Below are 14,907 nucleotides of genomic sequence, written 5' to 3'. Positions count from 1 at the left end.
TAAAACTTATTATAAAATTATTAAAAACTACACGTTGCCCTTTTGTCCTGTGACCTCTATAATTGAAATTACAAGAAAAATACACTTACTCTAATCAATGTGCTGGTCAATATAATTTTCAAAAGTCCGCGCTGAAAGTCTAAACGTAAAGTTGACGCATGCGCAGTGCAAATATTTAGAATACAAATATTCAGATTATTAAAAATGTTAACAATCATAAACAGAGGTTATTCCCATTGGATAGTGTACCATTCTATGATTTTGTGGTTGTTGCCGATAGGTTGCATTATTATCCATCCAATCAAGTGGATTTCAAATAATTTTAATCTTTAGGTGAAAAGTCTTACAATTATGCGCGTGGTGTATTGTGTCATTTACTTACAACAATGTCATAATAACAATAACACTCATAATAAAAATTATGAGACTGAAATTAATTATATCGTTAATACCAAATTGAGGTTAAAATATCATTATCATTATTATTACTGAATGAATTATTGTTATTATTAAATTAATGTGTATTAGAGTATTAAATCCAAATCAACAACTTTTTTAATTCAAAAAAATGTTAAAATTTTTACTGTATATAAATAAAAATGTAAAATCCCTATTAATAAGATAGTTGATCGCTTTTAACCGGGGAGTTTACGCGGATCAGTCACGTTAAGTTTTTTAATGCTACTAGCTACTATGTGAATAAAAGAATTTCAAAGTTTTTATTAGGAATTTGATTTTAAAAATTAACAAACAAATGACCTTTTATATGACAATAGCTTTACCTGCATTAATTAATTTATTTATATATTTCTAATTTTGCGCGGGAAAAGTTCAATTTTAAAATTAAGAATGTATTAAGAGCCGAGCAAAAAATTACACTTAACAAAAAGATATGAAATCCGAACAAAAACAGCTTCACTGTTAAAAATTGCGCCAAGTCCACGTTCATAAAACTCATCTCAATAACATCTGCACTTTGCAAAAAAAATAAGACTCGTTACAATAATTTTCATTCTATACAAAAAAAAGTTAAATACAAAAAAATACTAAGAAACCGTCATAATATTGAAAAAATTGAAAAAAATTTGTTGAAAATTTAAAAATTAAGAAAAAATTTTTTTATCGTACTTGGCGCGCATCATTGAGTACCCCAAATTTTTTCGGACGAATTTCAACGCGAGAAAAAACGATTTCACTTGAATTTATGTAATTTAAATATGTATAATTATATATATATATATATATATATATATATATATATATATATATATATATATATATATATATATATATATATATAAGGGTGATTAAAAAAAAAAGAATATTTTTTTTTTGTTTGGTACTCTGAAAAATAAGTTCCTAGACACCTCTAAGAAAGCCTCTCCAAGCATGAGTTCTTAATTGTAACGGGAAGGTCCTCCTTCTTACAGTTTTCTATTTTTCTTATTATCAGATAGAAAAATTTATATCTCGCTTCCAACTACTTGAAAAAATATCTTGTTCCTTAGATTTTGTAGGAAATTGAATGCTCTACAAAAAGGTCTCCTACGATTTTTTTCGTAAACTCAACCGTTTAAAAGATATTAACGGTTAAAGTTTGATTATTTTTGGGAAAATTTTTTATTTCTTATGAATTTTATAACTCAATGAAAAAAATCATTATGAATGATGAAACTCATAGTTTTGGAGGAAATTTACTGCTCTATAAAAATGGTCTCTTATGATTTTTCGATCAAGTTGAGCGTTTACGAGATATTCATCGTCAAACATCAATGCATATCAATTTTTCTAGTTTTTGATCAATAATTCGAAAAATTTCAATTTATTCTGTGAGTTTCAAGGAAATTTAGACAAATTTGAGTTTTTATTATAAAAGCAACTCCTATAGATGTTTTCTGTTCAAAAATTCATTTGAAAGTTTTTATTCTAATAATATTTTTTTAATTTTATCTTTAATAATTTAAAATCTTAATCGCGTTGTCATTTATTATTATGAAATTTGTTCAGAGCGTATTTTTAAATTGTTTTTCACAAAATATACATAAAATTTTCGTTCGAGGGGATTTTTGTTTTGAATTCCATTTCTTCTTCTGTTTGTCTTCTGAAACTAACGCCATCTATGTTTTTTACTCTCAACTATCTTCAGTATCTACCCATTTAATACCGTATTTTCAGTGTTCCTAAAACTGATCATCTTGAATACGTAATAAAATAATTCATTTTAAATAAGTCTTATAATCATCACATAAATTTATTTATCATCAATTAACCTACAATGAATAAAGAAATACGTTTTATCGGAATACTTCTACAAAGAATTTCGGAACGTAAGTTACCAAAAGTGAAAGAGGTTATGCGTCTGTTTTTCTACCAAGTTAAAATTTTAAAGTATTCAATCAAACAAAGTGCTAAAAATTCAGTTGACCAAGTTATTGAACTGTGGAGAAAAATCAGATTCCAACTAGTGGAGCTCCTAATGCAGTCAAAAATTTCTTCGCTATCACAGTCAATGGTTAAAATTACAAAAAAATTTCGATAAAAAGAATTCAGCGCAAAACCAAAAGGAAATGAAATTTCAAACTGATCTTGAACAATTATTCGTCATTGTGAGCGAAAAATCCTTAAAAGTGCTTGATGATAATATTAGAAAGTTGTATTTGGATCAAAAATTCGGTACCCATAAAGAGATTCTTTCTAATAATGTACCTGTATCAAACTTAACCACAACTATGATGGGAATAGATGAGAGTAGTAAGTATCTGAGATATTTAATTATTATAAAGTCAGGTAGTAGTGTAACTTTTCATAGATGACTAGATGACATTTGACTAGACAATTTTTGGAGTCCTTTCTTAATTATTTGTCATCAAAATGAATAAATTCTATACATTTTCTTCGTTTAATTTATAAAACAGATCTTATTCCAGACTTAGATCAACCGTCTACCAGTCATGCGATTGTTCCAAGTGAAAAATCAGAGTCGTTCTCTACGTATACATTAAGTGGAGTTACAAATTTTGGATGTGATTCAGAGTATGAACCTCCAATTCCGACAAAACGAGCAAAACTTGATGTCTTAACTCCTGAAGTCATTTTTGGACTCGACCGAGCTAATGTCAGCAGTAGAAATGCGATGTTTATTATTGCTCCGGTTTTACTAGCAGTAGGTATTAAAATTGAAGATACAACGCTCAGTTATAGTTCAATTCAACGAGCTCGTATGCTTCAAAGAGAAGACATTGCTAAAGGACTTAATGACAACTTTAAGACACACGATAAATACGTTGTGCATTGGGACGGAAAAATGCTGAATGACCTTGTTGGATCAAAATCTGTGGAACGGCTACCAGTTATTTTAACTGCATTTGGTACCGAACAATTACTTGGGGTTCCAAAAATGAATTCTGGGACGGCAGACAATCAAACATCAGCCATTTTATCGACATTAAGTGAATGGGGTATTACTAATTATGTTAAGGCGATGTGTTTTGACACGACGGCAGTTAATACAGGTAACTTATCAATGATAATTTAATCTAAAAAATATTTAATTATTAACGTTCTAGTTTAATTTTTATTGCTTACTGAATTTCACTTTTGAAATTATTGAGAATTATTTACTCATTTGGATTTTAAATATAATCTACAATTTGTTGAAAATATTAAATTTAACGATAGTTATCTATTTTCTTTATACAGGAATTCATAACGGTATGATCCTTACAGGTATGATTTAACTGCGATTTAAAAAAAAAAAATTTTCTTGTTTCTGACAAATTTTTAATTGTTTTTGATAGTTACTACAACCCCGAGATGACTATAAAGAATTGTTGGAATTTTCGTTGATTTTCCTTGGAGAAATGCCTCAAGAAGAAATTTTTTCAAACGTCCTGGTGCAATTCATCATGCTAGGTGGTTGGCGAAGGCAATTTACAGTTTAAAAATGTTTCTATTCAGAAATGAATTTAAACTTTCTAATAAAGAATTGGACGGTCTTCGGCAAATTTGTATATTTATAGTTACACTGTATTTAAAAGCTTGGTTTTCATCAACTTCTGCAACAACTGCTGCTAATCATGACTTGCAGTTTTTGAAAAATTTATTCGAGTACAAAAATATCAATTCATTGATTTCTTCAGCAACTTGTGAAAAAATGATTTTGCATTTATGGTATTTAAGTGATGAACTTGCCATTTTATCATTATTTGACGATACCGTTTCATTGGAAGTAAAAAAATATTGTTGGAGCTGTTAATACTCGTAACGGTACAGATTCTAAAGCTAAAAAATTTATAATTGATAAAAACGATTTGAATTCATTAACGCAAAAAGTCTGAGTGACTTTGTTTCTAAAAAGTCTTTAAATCTCTTTAAAATCTTTGATTTACCATATGACTTCCTTGATAAAGATATTGAATCGTGGCCTACTAATGACAGTTACATTGAAAATATAGAATACTTTAACCAATTGAAAGTTGTTAATGATTCAGCAGAACGAGCTGTTGCATTAGTTAGTGAGTATAATCAATGCTTGACAAAAATGAAGAGCAATTCCAATACTTATTGCAAATTATCAAAGAACATCGAAAACTACCCAAACTGCAATAGAGGAAATTATTTACAGTAAAAGTGTACCGTTATGTTGAAAATATTGAAAATTATATGGCAGTTGATAATTAAATAAATAAATTCTTCGATAAAAAAGTGAATCACACTAAATTGAATTATATATTTAAAAAAATGCACTAATTTTTTATTTTAATGTAATCAAATATGTCCAAGACTAAAAAAACTAATTAAAAAAATAGTTCATAACATATTTCTATTCATAGAAACTCAAATTTGTCTAAATTTCCTTGAAACTCACAGAATAAATTGAAATTTTTCGAATTATTGATCAAAAACTAGAAAAATTGATATGCATTGATGTTTGACGATGAATATCTCGTAAACGCTCAACTTGATCGAAAAATCATAAGAGACCATTTTTATAGAGCAGTAAATTTCCTACAAAACTATGAGTTTCATCATTCATAATGATTTTTTTCATTGAGTTATAAAATTCATAAGAAATAAAAAATTTTCCCAAAAATAATCAAACTTTAACCGTTAATATCTTTTAAACGGTTGGGTTTACGAAAAAAATCGTAAGAGACCTTTTTGTAGAGCATTCAATTTCCTACAAAATCTAAGGAACAAGATATTTTTTCAAGTAGTTGGAAGCGAGATATAAATTTTTCTATCTGATAATAAGAAAAATAGAAAACTGTAAGAAGGAGGACCTTCCCGTTACAATTAAGAACTCATGCTTGGAGAGGCTTTCTTAGAGGTGTCTAGGAACTTATTTTTCAGAGTACCAAACGAAAAAAAAAATATTCTTTTTTTTTGAATCACCCTAATATATATATATATATATATATATATATATATATATATATATATATATATATATATATATATATATTATATCTTATCAGCTCTAATTATATAATATATGATTTCATACATTGTTATGTTTATTGATTCACATCAGTGAAGTATACTCAACGCATTAAAAACACTGCTTACTGGATTAATATCAATTTCAGTAAAAAAATCAGTTTCGAAAATTTTTTTCAGATTTTTAGTGAAAATAACTGTCAATATGGTAGTCTGGTGAAGACATCTGAAATAACACAAAATTGTTTAATTCAATTTTTTTCAGTTCCGTCATTAAGCTTTCATGAAGAAACTTGATCGTGCTTCGTTTAATTGTAATTAACACATTTTGATTGGCATTCACACCGCATTTTCTCAATTTAGTCGGCCATATGTTTTATTTTTTAGTCAACTCAATTTTCGCAGTGATTCCACTACAGAGTCAACGTATGCAGGCGTATTCACTTGTAAGCAAATTGCATAACCGAACCGGAGAGGGCGTTTTATTGAAATGATAAACGATGTGCGGAGAATTTAAAAATTTCAAATAAAATACGTATGTCATGTTGATTTTACTTAACTTTTGTTAAACGTATTATAAAATAATATTTCATTAATTACATTTATGCATTTTATAGGTTGACTTACTTATAAATGTTGAAATATTGAAATAAAAATGTTGTTCATGTACCCTGAAAAAATTTGGGGTACTCAATGACGCACGCCAAGTACGATAAAAAAATTTTTTCTTAATTTTTAAATTTTCAACAAATTTTTTTCAATTTTTTCAGCATTATGACGGTTTCTTGGTATTTTTTTGTATTTAACTTTTTTTTGTATAGAATGAAAATTATTGTAACGAGTCTTATTTTTTTTGCAAAGTGCAGATGTTATTGAGATGAGTTTTATGAACGTGGACTTGGCGCAATTTTTAACAGTGAAGCTGTTTTTGTTCGAATTTCATATACAATTATACCGAATCAGATCTAAAATAATGTTTGCAAAATTAACAATCTTTTTCTTAAGAATTGACGAGCGGTTCTGTAATATTACAATGTTTATACATAAAGATTGTAAATTACAATTCATTTTAGTAGATATTCTGACAGATATTGGAAAATTACATGAATTGTATTTTATTTCGCATTGCTATACACTGACATGTAATTTTACTTATTATTTGTTTTGTAATGTGATTGTAATTTTACAAAAATTTTTAATGGTGCATGGAATTAGCGGAAAGTTGGAGGAATAGCCTTTAGAGTCAACCGTTTTCCAGATATTTTTTTTTCGGTCTCATTGAGAAATTTTGTTGCAAGCGAATGCTAGCGAAATGATCTTTATTAATATAAATAATACTGTGAATGAAAAAGCAGACACCAACAATCTAAGTATTTTATATAATGATATATTAAGGGGGTATTCTAAAAGCATGAATTTCAGGTAATTTTTTGAAGTGCCGTAAAGAAAAGGCAATCACAATTTTCACCTTCCATTTTTTTATGTTATTTGTTAACATTACAAGAATACAGAAAAGAATATAAAAAAAAAAGGTGAAAATTTCATAAGTTACCAGCTGATGAAGTGGGGGGGGGGGGTCTCAAAACATTGGCACGTGACTATGCCCATGAATCCAACCCTCCTAGCAATCTAAAATAAAAAAAAAAAAACAAAAAGATTTTTAATATCGAGTAATGTCACTATGGCATGAACTAAGGAAAAGTTAAAAAAAAATTCTTTTTACAAAATGGCGACTAGCTGAAAATGATAAATTGTTCTTTTTTACTAATTTTTTTGACTTTTTCGAATTTTTTAAAAATACTAAAAATAAAAATTTGGAAATGACCGTAGTTCACGCTATAGCGACTTTACTCTTGATCAACTATCTTTTTTATTTTTTTACTTCAGATTGCTAGGAGGGTTGGAATCGTGGGCGTGGTGATAATATCGAAGATTTTCGACCCATAAACACATTACTTACAGTGGAACAAATTCCTGAAGAATTGGTAAAATCTAGATTAGACTGATTTGTAGAAAAGAATAATATTCTCGATGATAAGCAATCGGGTTTCTGAAAAATGTTTCCATGTGAATCTGTGATACAAGGCTTCTTAATCGATCGGTGGGAACACTTAGATAAAGGTTTCGGCGTAAGTGTTGTGTTTGTGGATAATATAAGAGTGTTTGAAACAATTGATCGAATACGATTAGGCAAAATAGTGAGTGAAGTGGGTATGCAAAGTACAGTTATACAGAGTCTTATCTAAGTGGAAGGCGTCTAAAAGTGCGATAAAAAAACAAATTGAAGAAAGAAATAGATGATGAAAACGGAATACTGCAAGGTTCAAGACTTGGACCAATACTTTTTAGTATAAGTGTAAATGAAATTATCAGTATATTAAAGAAAGATAGCATTATGTTTGAACTGTTTGCTGAAGATAATAAGATGTACTTTGCGAGTGAAAATCTAAATGATATTAAGACATTTATAAATAGAAGTTTACATGTTCTATTTCCATGGCTTAAGAAACATCAATTATAGATTATCTTACAAAAAAACGGTATTTATGTTAATTCATAGCAGTAAGAATAACTTTAGAAACAATTTTAGAAATATCAGATTAAAATTGATGCTTAAATTAAAAAAGTACGTAACACAAATTATCTGAAAGTCATTATTGACAATAACATAACCTTCAATGATAATGCTCTGAATACCATGAATGTATCAGCAAAAAAAACTGAATGATAATTATTTTTTAAATAATCCGATTGGCTCATTTACAAAATGTATTACTTACAAAGCTTTCATCAAGCCCCATATTGATTATTAAAGTAATATCATGTTAAATTACTCAGCAAAAATGATAGATAAAATTCAAAAAGTACAGAATAAAACATTGCGTTTAGTATTATGGGTAAACGCATTAAACTATGTACCCTTATTGAAAATATGTTGGAAGTGTTAGATTGATAAATATTAAACTAAAAGTAATACATAACTCCTGTATCTTGATACACATATGTAGTTATATTGAATTATGAGCGGATTTAATTATTTGAGAATTTAGAAAGGTTGACAGTTAACATAAATATGAAACTAGAAAAAAAAATATTGATGTATTACCTACTTACAATCACTCAGCGAAAAAAAATTTAGCGTACAAGAGTTTCAATTATTACAATTGATTACCAGATGAGGTCAAAACAGAGAAGAGATTAAATATGTTTAAAAGGACGTTAGAGGAATATATCAACACTATGTACTATAGATGTGATTTCGTCGTAAATTTTATATTATAAATATTGTTGTTATATGTAGGAATTATTATTATTGGGAACCAAAAGCTTTAATGTTTGTTAAATTCTGTAAAACACTGTTCTTGAATTTTCAAACCACAATAACTCTTTAATAAATGAACCGATTTTAAGTAAATCAGCAGAGATCGACGTAGTTTTTCTAGGTTCAAAGCTAATTCCAAGATTTAAAGTTATTTAGGAAAAAAAATTTTTTTTCTCAGTTTTTTCGAGATATCTCTAGATTTATCTGTCAGGATCAGTTTAAATTTACACGAAATCTAAGTTTGAGGTAACTCGTTAAAACACCGTTTGGTAGGTTTCGATCGGTTTAATCGTTCAAAAGTTATAAGTGGGTCGAGGACACACACACACACACACACACACACATACACACATATATATATATATATATATATATATATATATATATATATATATATATATATATATATATATATATATATATATATATATATACACTACTGGAAAAAATTAAGGGATCAAAAAAAAATTCCAAATTTTTCGGTAGTTTTCAACAGGCCGTAACTTTGAGAGAAATGGTCGTACAGGAAATAAAAAAAAAAGGAAATTGTAGCTAGAAGTGTCTAGTTTTTGGATTAGAACTTCAAAATTTTGTAGCCTCCGCGGTTTCTGAGTAATCGTAGAAAAACCAGCAACAAAAAAATTCTCAAAATTTTTTTAGTTTTTTTTTTTGGTCTACGGGCGTGGAAAAAATTTTTTTAGCTTAACCACCATAAGGAACGGATACTTTGTTCATTTAGCTTTAATTTCTTTTTTTAAACACCCTGATACGTCAACTCCTCGCTGAGATATCGGTCTTCAAATGGAAAAGGATCTATTTGTCTTTGACTATCGATGTCTCAGCAACCAATGATCGCACAGAAAGTTAAAGGTGGGTTTCAAGAACTTGAATGAATTCCCCTTAACGACTGTCCATTGTTTTTTCGAAAAAAATTTTTTCTTTCCGTCACATGAATTTGAAAATGCAACAAAAAAGGGCTTTTAGTGGTTTTTGGAAAATCAAGCGCTGGATCGAAAATATTAAGGAAACCACTAATGTTAAGTGTGCCTTTTACAGTTCAATATGTCCACAAAAACCCTACAAAGAATCAAATTAATCCAGCCAGCCGTTTTTTTCGTTTCACTTGATCGAATTTTTGAAAAAATTAAAGGATCACGTTTTTGCTCTGAAAAGCTCATAATTTTTAAAAATGAGAAAAAATGGTTTTTTCGAGCTTTTTCCACATTTTTGTTCCAGAAAGTGCTTAAATTGAAAAAAAAAAAAAAAAAAAATTTTTTTGAAATTTTTTCTCTTGAAAAGTTTAAGAAAACAATTACCGCCGGCATTAGCGTTATCCAAAGCGTACCACGTGGAGGTCGCGCGGTCGGATTTACGCTTCTGTCTGTGTGTGTGTGTGTGTGTGTGTGTGTGTGTGTGTGTGTGTGTGTGTGTGTGTGTGTGTGTGTGTGTGTGTGTGTGTGTGTGGTATTTCAGGAGAATTGAGACCCGGTGGCTCGTCAGTTCCACCGTATTTAATGACTCCAAACTCATTCTCTGAAGGTTTTTGTTGGTTCAATACCGGGTATTACCAGCCCTGTTTTCAATAACGGCTCTCAAACGTTCAGCCATGTTTATGCAGACAGTAATTTGAGGCTGCGGAATGGTATTCCAAATGTGCTGAAGCGCGCGCTCCAAAGCAGCTAAGTTCTGCAAATTTGGATACTCTCTGCGCAACCGACGGCCCATTATGTCCCAAACGTGCTCTATGGGGTTGAGATCTGGACTCATTGCTGGGTGTCGCAACAATGTGATGTCATGCCGCTCAAAGAAGTGCCGGGTAATGTTGGCTGTGTGTGGACGTGCATTATCTTGCATCAATATGAACGACCTCAGATGTTGTCGTCTGTGCAGAACAATGGGCCTTAAAATTTGGTCGATGTCACGTCTAGCTGTCAAATTTTCGCGTACAATTACCAAAGGTGTTCTCCAATTTCGTGAAACGCCGCCCCACACCATAACTGATCCACCGCCGTAGGCAACGACTGGACGGACAAAGTTCTGGCGAAAACGTTCTCCACGACGGCGCCAAACGAGAGGACGTCGATCGTTGCCATACAGATTAAAACGAGACTCATCAGTGAATAAAACATTTGTCCATTCCCTCAAGTTCCAATTTCGATGATCGTAAGCATACGCTAAACGAGCTCGACGATGTCTTGCTGTCAACAGGGGTACACGATTAGGATGTCGTGCGTGTAACCCAGTTTCACGAAGACGGTTGATGATTGTTCGAGAGCAAATGTTTCGCACTTGATGCCGTCGTCGCTGTTGCTGTTGTTGTTGCTGTTGTCTGCGATTGGGGAAGTTTCGAGCGACAATATTCGCATTGACGAAAGGTTGTCGTCGAACTTCTCTAACAATTGTCCGATCATCGCGGGCATTAGTGACTCGATGGCGACCTTGTCCGGGGCGACGATGATATTGATTCGTCTCGTGGTATCTGGTATAAGCTCGAGATACGACAGATTGACTTACACCCATCCGGATAGCAACTGCATGTTGAGTGTAACCTTCGTCGACAAGAGTCACTAACCGAGCGACTTCCACCTCCGATAAATGTCGTCTAACCATGATTAAGAATCAAAAGTCAGAAATTTTCAATTTTGACCAAAAATTAAAAAAATTTTTTTAGCGCAGAGGGATTAGTTTTGAAAAAACTGTTGAATGAAGCGATTTGCTAAGGATTCACAAAAAAAAGAAAAGAAAAAAAAATTCCGAAAAGCGTATGAAAAAATCGAAATTCGATTGGGGGTATTAACTTTTTTATTAATTTAATTAAAAGGAGATCAGTAGAATTAAGGAATGCAGCGATGGAAAGGTGATAAAAATCATTGGGCCATGGTTTTTTGAGTTTCCTTAACTTGTTAAAAAAAAAATTTTTACAAAAAAAAATTTTTTTTTTTAAATTTTTTTTTCGAAAAAATTTTTTTTTTTGAATTTTTTTTTTTTTTCAAATTTAAGCACTTTTTGGAACGAAAATGTGGAAAAAGCTCGAAAAAACCATTTTTTTCTCATTTTTAAAAATTATGAGCTTTTCAGAGCAAAAACGTGATCCTTTAATTTTTTCAAAAAAATTCGATCAAGTGAAACAAAAAAACGGCTGGCTGGATTAATTTGATTCTTTGTAAGATTTTTGTGGACATATTGAACTGTAAAATGCACACTTAACATTAGTGGTTTCCTCAATATTTTCGATCCAGCGCTTGATTTTCCAAAAAACCACTAAAAGCCCTTTTTTTGTTGCATTTTCAAATTCATGTGACGGAAAGAAAAAATTTTTTTTCGAAAAAACAATGGACAGTCCTTAAGGGGAATTCATTAAAGTTCTTGAAACCCACCTTTAACTTTCTGTGCGATCATTGGTTGCTGAGATATCGATAATCAAAGACAAAAAGATTCTTTTCCATTTGAAGACCGATATCTCAGCGAGGAGTGGACGTATCAGGGTGTTTAAAAAAATAAATTAAAGCTAAATGAACAAAGTATCCGTTCCTTATGGTGGTTGAGCTAAAAAAATTTTTTCCACGCCCGTAGACCAAAAAAAAAACTTAAAAAAATTTTGAGAATTTTTTTGTTGCTGGTTTTTCTACGATTACTCAGAAACCGCGGAGGCTACAAAATTTTGAAGTTCTAATCCAAAAACTAGACACTTGGAGCTACAATTTCCTTTTTTTTTATTTCCTGTACGACCATTTCTCTCAAAGTTACGGCCTGTTGAAAACTACCGAAAAATTTGGAATTTTTTTTTGATCCCTTAATTTTTTCCAGTAGTGTATATATACACGCACGCACAATCTCAGTGTCATACTGACACCATCGTAGGGGTAGTCAGGGAAGCCTCCTGTGACCTTGAAACGTCGAGATCTGATGAAAACTCGATTTTTGCAAAACTGGGTAAAACCAATAACTTCTTGATTTTTTAAAATCTTCGATTTTCGCAGTAAAAAATGAAAAATTTTCATAAAAAGCTTGCTCACTAGTTTAATACTGACTAAAACTGGACTCGAGTACCATCGTTAGTGAAAAGTATACAGAACTATGAAAAATTTTCCTCTGCATGTTGTTTTCTAATTGACTCTAAGACTGCTTACAGTAAGAATTTCAACTCATGATGTCAAAATAAATTATTTTTAGCTTTTATTCATTTTTTCTTTTCAGAAAAAAATCTATTGTCAAGTCGCAGTTTCTTGAATCTCGCTTTAAATCAAAATAGTTCATTAACCTCTTGACTTAATGCAATGATAACAGCAATTCTATGCAGAACTTCTATTTATAACTCGAAAGTTGTTTAAATCTATCCGTTATTTCTTAATTTTTATATATATTTTAATTCTTAAGAAATTTCATCTTTTCAACAAGACAATCTTCACAATTATGAAAATAATGAAAAATTTATGGTTTTGCCAATAGGTTATGTCTATCAGCACTGAACAAATAATGTATCTCCTCTTTTGATTTATACAGTACAACCTGGTTATAAGTTATATTTCTTTCTCTCTTTCACTTACATGGAAAATTTTATACATAGATATAACTGCCGTGAGAATAAGTAGATCATCCGATGCAACTTATAACCAGGTTGTACTGTATATTAAAACATAGTGGTCTTTTCATAATTTGTTTCCATTCTAAGCTTTTAATATGATTTTTTGAATATAAGCACAACAATGCGATTTAAAATAAGTAGCTGTCTCAGCTCTCAAAAATATATTGTTTTTAAACCGTTACGAGTGAAACCGAACTGCACATAAGCGGAATAAATAATACTAGTGACTGTAATCCCTGCATCAAATCACGTTTTGTATACTCTATTACAAATAAACTAGTCACGTATAGTTAACAATATTATCACATCAGTAATTTGAAAATATTACAATGTCGCATTCATGTATAATTTATGGTAATCTATGTGAAGATGCAAATGAAAATAATTTTATTAAAAAAAAATTTATCATAATGCTCGCGAATGTAATAAATGAGAATTGTAAGCTCACTCACTTTGGCCAATTAAATATGGAATAGTGTTAAAATGAATGTTAAAATGATGAAAATGGAGAATGATTCTACAGTATAGAGCCTAGCGTTTTACTCAACTACTGAGCTTACTGCAGGCAGTGACGCACCATCCCCTTCTCCAAGCCCAGTTGTGCAACGGTAGCAGCGCATTAATTTTTTACAATACTACCCCACTGAAATACCTTTACTTCAAGACTGCATTCACTTATAACGACAACCCTCTATACAATCTTAGATGTTTCTTAAATAGGTGATAATAAACGTTTATCAATGTCTATGAAGCATATGAAATTATTTTAAGTAAAGGTTCATAGTGTTTGAACTAATAGTAATTGAATATTTTTTACGTCTAGTGTAGTCTCTAGAATTATTCGAATGTGTAACTTCAACTCTCTTTGATATTTAACTGAGAATTAAAAGGGATCGTCTAATCCTATAGTCGAAGTAATCGAGAAGTCATTGTACTTGAATTAATATAATGAATAAATAAAGAACACCAGCACACAAAAAAAAGATTTTCGTAAATTCGACCGGACTAATCTACGGATATGTATTTTGACCTGCTAAATCCGAATTTGAGTAAAATACAAAGAACCGAAAAAAAAAGTCAAAAATCTGCAGTCACAGTGATAAGAAAATTTTTGTGGATCCGGATCAAGTATGATTTTATGTGTTTCAATTCACTGAATCTAAATCTAAATGTCAATTAGCCTGATAAGCTGTCAAAATTTGAAAAAATTGCGAAAAACCGAAAAAAATTGCAATAAATCATGATCAATCAAAATTATTGAGATGACAAAAATTGTTTGGATATAGATTGAGAAATGTATTTTGTTCCACTGAATTTCAATCTGAAACTTTTATCCCATCAATGTTTCAAAATTTTTAAAAATCTCAAAAAACAAAAAAAATCGGGAAAATTGCAATTATAAATATGTAAAATAATCTATTAAACACGATTTCTAATGACTTGGGTGGATTTTGATTGTTACAATATGATCTTAGAGTTAGAAAATTGCCAAAATTGTTAAATGTGTAAAACACAGCATGCAATCAGAGGGTACGAAACTATATTTTAGAATTTCAGACTG

The 14,907-nt window shown here is 30.2% G+C and overlaps 1 protein-coding gene across 3 annotated transcripts in view; it reads right to left on the bottom strand.

Moving 5' to 3' along the window:
• LOC141534887 (uncharacterized) overlaps positions 1-13,889 on the bottom strand; it is a 132,356-nt gene extending 118,467 nt beyond the window's left edge. The window contains exon 1 of one of the 3 annotated variants that reach the window (XM_074254501.1): positions 13,799-13,889. The gene's annotated coding sequence lies outside the window, so the exon portion shown is untranslated. Of the gene's footprint in view, positions 1-13,308; positions 13,757-13,798 lie in introns of those variants that run through there. The other 2 variants (XM_074254499.1, XM_074254503.1) reach the window with 2 other exon arrangements.
• Positions 13,890-14,907: the final 1,018 nt, after the last annotated feature.

This window comes from Cotesia typhae, unplaced genomic scaffold (genome assembly GCF_013202065.1).
Source record: "Cotesia typhae breed Kobodo isofemale line unplaced genomic scaffold, CoteBio_Ctyphae scaffold_13, whole genome shotgun sequence".
In the NCBI taxonomy this organism is placed as follows: domain Eukaryota; kingdom Metazoa; phylum Arthropoda; class Insecta; order Hymenoptera; family Braconidae; genus Cotesia; species Cotesia typhae.
Note: the sequence above shows the minus strand (reverse complement) of the source record. Positions and strands in the feature narration are given on the sequence as shown.